The sequence below is a fragment of the Bos grunniens genome, chromosome 13 (assembly GCF_055505025.1).
Source record: "Bos grunniens cultivar Pamir isolate PY7600 chromosome 13, Bosgru_T2T1.0, whole genome shotgun sequence".
NCBI classification, from domain to species: domain Eukaryota; kingdom Metazoa; phylum Chordata; class Mammalia; order Artiodactyla; family Bovidae; genus Bos; species Bos grunniens.
In genome coordinates this window covers 49951548-49957770 of record NC_141177.1, presented here as the reverse complement: position 1 = coordinate 49957770, position 6223 = coordinate 49951548, and the positions used below count along the sequence as shown (strand labels likewise).

General features: G+C 49.2%; 1 long non-coding RNA gene across 2 annotated transcripts in view; it reads left to right on the top strand.

Annotated features, from left to right (window-relative positions):
- Positions 1-5685: 5685 nt before the first annotated feature.
- The window catches only part of LOC147360969 (uncharacterized), a 48318-nt gene continuing 47780 nt past the window's right edge, over positions 5686-6223 (top strand). Inside the window, exon 1 of one of the 2 annotated variants that reach the window (XR_015139545.1) lies at positions 5686-6028. This is a non-coding gene — a long non-coding RNA (uncharacterized LOC147360969). The remainder of the gene's footprint in view (positions 6029-6223) is intronic. The other variant, XR_015139547.1, reaches the window with a different exon arrangement.

Here is a 6223-nt window from a genome sequence, read left to right as displayed (position 1 = left end):
TAAGGTAGTCTGGTATTCCCATCTCTTTTAAGAATTTTCCACAGTTTGTTGTGATCTATACAATCAAAGGCTTTGCTGTAGTCAATAAAGCAGAAGTAGATGTTTTCCTGGAACCCTTTTTTTGGACCCCCGGGTCCCTAGAAAATTCATAATATGAAACACCTCCAAACTTTCATGGGGTTTATCTCCAGTCCCCTGAAATGCATGTGACTTACTAAGGCACCTAAAATATTTTCTACTTCCTGCTCACCAGGTCCAGTTTGCATAGTGACACCCATGAAATACAGTGATGTTCTCTGAGCATCTAGATGATCAAGTTCTTGTGGACTGTAGTACAACAGAGAACAAGATGGTTGATTCAGCCCTGACATAAAGCCTCAGGTGGAGTATACTGGCGTCCTGGCCATGTGAAGGCAATCAGCTTAGCTACTTGGAATCAAAGAAATGCTTTCCCTAGGACTATAGCTTCTTATCAAGTGCCAAGTGTGTTTTTGCCTTGTCCTAGTACAGATACCCATCTGGAACTGCATTTGCACTTGGCGTCACCATGTGACCACTCTATAATCTGTAGTCATTCTGTATGATCTGTTTGGTTTCTGCACCAGTCAAATGTGAGTTAAATATTAATGTGGTCAGAATCACCACTCCTGCGTCTTTTAAGTATTTGATGGTTGCACTAAGCTGTGCAATTCTCTAAGGGGTTTTGATATTTCTTTGGGTTCATTATCTTGGTAGCGGGGGTTGGGGGGAGGTTCCACTTGAAAGGAGATGGTTTCCTTTTGGGCCTTACTACCATAATGGGCTTCATTCCATGAGTCAGCGAGCCACTGTGAGATTCAGGGAACAATAGTAACTTACCTATTACTGGTATACATTCTGGGGAAATGACAACAGGATAGACCCTCAGGGACCCACTGTAAGGCCTGATCTCCATGAGTTCACACTCTGACTGTGGGTCTGTTGTGGAAATTTGAGTCTCCTGTGGTTAGCATGAGATGAGAAATATTAATAGTACCTAATAGTCCCTGGAAGGTCTGGATAGTTCCCTTTCCCTCTTCTCTTCAGTGGCACCAGGTGTCTTCTGGGGAGGATCGGGGGGAGGTTCACAGTAGACCTGTGGCTGCGTTGTACATGCTTGCTCACAGAGATCCCTGCCCCCACCCCAAGTCAAGGGATCCTGGGCCTTTGGGTCCAAACATGGGCTAAGTTTTGTTTCTCCACTGTGATTTTGCCCACTAGACCCAGAATTTTTCTGCTTATGTATGTCAAGCAGCATCTCTTTTTTCTTCAGTGTTTGTTTATTTGGCTACTTCGGGTCTTAGTTGCAGCATGTGGAATCTCTAGTTGAGGCCCATAGGCTTAGTAGTTGCAGTGTGTGGGCATTTGCTGCCCTGTGGCATGTGGGATCTTAGTTCCAGCAATCGTACCCACATCGCCTGCATCGGAAGGCAGATTCTTAACCCCTGGACCACCAGGGAAGTGCCATCAAGCAGCATCTTAACAGTCTGCACATGTCCACAGGCCAGGGACCCCATGATCCGTTAGCCAGGGCCAGAGGTCCTTGGAGGCCCAAATGTTCCCAAGACCGCTCCAGGCCAAGTTCTTATGACTGTGTGCATTGTGTCTTTGAACCACCCCCTGCCCCCCCGCCCCGACCCGGACCCCTCCTCTGCTGGAATCTCACTTCTTTGCCATTAACATCAGGGAGCCTAATTCCACTGCAGCCTCTCCCACTGTCATTTCCTGCTTCCAGGAAACAGCCGAGAAGAACTTCTCAGGGAGGCCTGTGAACGCTTGACAGTGGAATTCTCTGGCCCCCGTGGAGGGAGCTATGGTCTGGGCCTCTCGGGGAGGGGGTAGATGTGGCTATGATGTTGTGCAGAAGAGGTCCCGCCAACATTCCTCATGTCCTGAGCCTACATTTTCCTTTCCTTCAGAGTGCTGGAGAAGTCCTCCTCCTCTGCCAGCCACTGTTGAGTCCAGCGTAGCTCAGATTCCCCTCCCAGGGGCTCACACCAGCACATGGAATTCTGACTCTTCAGTGAACATGACTGTTTCATTAAATTCTCTCTGATCCAGTCTTATGTTTTATCCATCTCCACCCAGTGCCCTTAGAACTTCCTTTGAAGATGCTGCATGGATTCCTGCTGGTTTCCTATGAACCTTTTGGCCTACAGGCCCTCTCCTCCTGTTCTAGGCTGTGTCCGTCTCCATCTGGGCTATCCTAGAATAGAACTCTGATCATGGGCTTGGATGAAGGCCACAGGAAGGGTGTGGGATGGTCCTGAGGTGACGTGGCAGCCACGTCTGTCTGCTCAGATGTCCCAGCCTGGGGGTCGGGATCCCACCTTTTGCAACCAGTGGAAAGGATAAGAAGTCTGGTGGAGTTGAAAATGTAATTGCATGTCTGCACCTGGTTCCCACAGACCCTGGGAATATCTGCCCAGCAGGCCATCAGTGACTCCGTCAAGACTACCATGAAGGACTTGGGGATCTCTACCCATGTTCCGAGTTGGTCATTCAGGACCTTCAGTTTGTCCCTTTTCTGTGTATGGTCTCCGGGGCTGTCAGAGAAGACATCCTACCCCACAGACCTGTAATCACCACTGTCAGCACAGCCAAGCCACTCCACCTACCGACGTCTTGCCTTCCATCTGCATTTCTCCAGTGCCACTGCCGGGGATAATTTGAGCAAGTATGATGCTACTGTATTTTATAGGTGACCTGCACCTTCTTTCCCTCTGGTGAGGGGTTCATCCCAGTACATCTCCAGGATGTGAGCAGTCCCATCCTTGAATCTCACATGAGAGTTATGTTCCTCTGGGCCCATCCTTGATACCAGTGACTTCATCAGTCAGAGTGTCAATGGGAAAGGGAAGGTGCCATGAAATGGGGTAATTGAAGAGGGTTTTACAAAGAGATATTTACAGGGTTGTGAGCATGGTGAGGAGAAGGCAGTGGCACCCCACTCCAGTACTCTTGCCTGGAAAATGCCTGGTGGATGGAGGAGACTGGTGGGCTGCAGTCCATGGGGTTGCAAAGAGTTGGACATGACTGAGCGACTTCACTTTGACTTTTCACTTTCACTCATTGGAGAAGGAAATGGCAACCCACTCCAGTGTTCTTTTTTTTTTTTTTTTTACTCCAGTGTTCTTGTCTGGAGAATCCCAGGGACGGGGAGCCTGGTGGGTTGCAGTCCATGGGGTTGCATAGAGTCAGACATGACTGAAGTGACTTAGCAGCAGCAGCAGCAGAGCACGGTGAAAGGAAAGCAACAGGTACAGCACCTTTGGGCTGGGGGGAACTGGGATCCCCTGTCTTATCTGGGTCTGAGTGGTTCGCAGAACCTGGAGAGAGAGCTGTAGGTGTAGGAAGAGGATCTGTCATTTTGGGAGGAGGAATGCTGTTCTGTCAATCTTATGAAAGGGCCAAAGAATATGGGAGGAGGGCAGCGATGTTGGCAGGTGGGTGCTGGGGAGGGAGAGGGGCAGCCTTTCAACCCAGTGCTCCTCTGGGCACAGAAAACCTTCTGTCAGCATGCCACCTTGGAAATCCTCAAACTGTCTAGACTAGTCACCTCAAAAGTGATAGTGACACTTCCTGATTTAAAAAAAAAAAGGAAGAAGTCACCTATTAAAGACATCTGGAGGGAAATTGGGGAAATTTGAATATGAACCAGTATTAGGGAATATTGAAAACTGAAGTCATGCTTCTTCATTAGAAATCTTTAGAAAACAGTTTGTGAAGTGTGATGAATTCTTGTGGGTAGTAGGAAAATAGCTTTCATTTTCAGATGCAGTTTTTAAAATGTCACACTGTCTGTATCACACTTTGAGATGGTTCAGGCGAAAAGGAAAATATGTGGCTGTAAATATAGACACAGCCACGCTAGCAGTTCTTCAGTCTGGGTGGTGGGTCTGTGGGTGGTCATCCATGTAGTCTTTTTCCGTATGTTTGAAATTTTTCAAAATAAAAAGTCAACAACATGGTGGGGCGTCTGTGGCCTCCAGTATACTCAAAGAAGTGGAAGCAGATGGAAGCATTTGACAGCTCACAGCTGTCTGGCCACACAGGTGGGGCAGCATTTCTCACCTGGGTGTCACTCCACCAGCCTGTATGCAAATACCGAGGGAGCTGGATGAAATGCAGGTTCCTGGGCACCGCCTGCCTGAATCAGCAGTCATGTGGGTGGCTACGGAAAGGACTCCCTAGATGAGAAGCCTGACTGTGGTCAACTACCCTCCCAACTAAGGGTCAGGAGTGAAACAGTTTGATTCTGTTTCCCACTGACCTTGGGCAGTTGACGTTGGGCAATTTGCCTAACTTCCCAGAGCCCCCGTGGTGTCATATGCAAAGTGGTGACCTTACATGAAAACCAGCTTCCCCACCTCACTGGTTAGTTTAACTCCGTGTTGTATTTTCCTTAATGCTTTCTGAGGTGCTTTCCAGGTGGAGGTGACAAGCCGGGCAGTGAGGAAGAAGAATTATCGTTTACTGAACTATCATTATTCATTTGTGTAAGCATGGCATTTACGACATTGGGTTTGATGCTCATAACAGTGGTTAGAAACACAGTGATGATCCTCCCTTTCCAGAGGAGGAAATATGCTTGTCCAGGTTTATGTCGGCTTTCCTGCTGCTGCTGTAATAAATGACCACAAATGTAGTGGCTTAAAACTACACAAATTTGGGACTTGCCTGGAGGTCCAGTGGTTAAGATTCTGCTCTCCCAATGCAGGGGACACAGGTTCAATCCCTGGTTGGGGAGCTAAGATCCCACATGCCACACGACTTGGCCAAAAATAAAAAGAAAGAAAACTACACAGATTTACAGTTTTGGAGGTCACATGTCCTAAAATCAAATTCAGCAGGGCTGTGTTCCTTCTGGAGGCCCTGGGGGGAACTTGTTTCCTTCCTTGTCCAGCTTCTAGAGACAGCCGACACCCTTGGTGAGTGCCCCTACTTGCATCTTCACCCTGGCAGGGTGGCATCTTCAAATCATTCTCTCTGACCTTCCCTTCTATTGTCACATCTCCTCCTCTGACTGTGACCCTGCTTCTCCCTTAACGGGAAGATCCTTGTGAATACACTATGGCAAGCGTGCATGTGTGCTAAGTCGCTTCAGCTGTGTCCGACTCTCTGTGACCCCAGGGACTGTAGCCTGCCAGGCTCCTGTGTCCATGGGATTTCCCAGGCGAGAATACTGGAGTGGGTTGCCATGCCCTGCTCCAGGGGATCTTCCTGACCCAGGAATCGAACCCAGGTCTCCTGCATTGCAGGCAGACTCTTTACCATCTGAGCCACCAGGGAAGGCCTAGTGATTATGCTCTGCCGTCCCCCAAATAATCCAGGATCATCTCACCACCTCAGAATCCTTCATCACAACTGCAGAGTCCCTTTTGCTGTGTAAGTAGCATCATATTCTAGACTTATGTTTAAAATCAAAATGTAAAGCAAAACTCGAGTACAGGTGAAACTAATCTTGAAGAAAACCCCTTACACTTCATTAAGGCCACTGGAAACTCAAAGCTGAGAATTAACCATTTGTAGGTCTCTCTCTCTCTTGTTTAATCTGTGGCTTCTTTCCCTGGGGCAGCAGGGGAAATGTGGCTGACTAAGAAGGATTGATAGAATAAATGAAGGCATTTTTCCTCTTTCTGTCCCTTTCTGTTCCACCTCCTCTCCCTCCCTCTCTCAGTTAGGCACACATCCGCTCTGTCCCCTAGATGGACGCTCTGAGGGGTAACGCCCAGACAGTGCATGCGCGGGGGCCTCCTGGGCACACGTGAGCCTCTTCCCCTTCCTCTGATGAACGCCAGCTGGTGCAGGTGCATCCTGTCAGCGCCTCCCCTTGGCCTCTAGGTCTCTGTCCTGGGACTCTCCTAAGCCTTGGCGTGGGCAGTGCCTGCAGGCTGTTCGCACCCCCAGGTGTGCCATCTGGAAGCATCAGTGCCTCAGAGGCTTCTTGGACCTGTGGCCACCAGAGCGACTGTGGGACGGCTTCCCCTTCATGCTCGGGTGGGCACTGGTAAGACTGGGTCCCGGTGTCCACCTAAGGCGACTTGCTGACAAGTCCTCAGGCTGGTTCCCCTCCTCCCCTGTTTCCCACCCTTTTTCTGCACTGCTCCTTCCTGGGGTCACTCCAAGCCCGTTTCTTGGGTAAGCTAGGATGAGACCTGGGACCCAGGACCCTTTACTGCAATGCTTACAGCTGAACAGACAT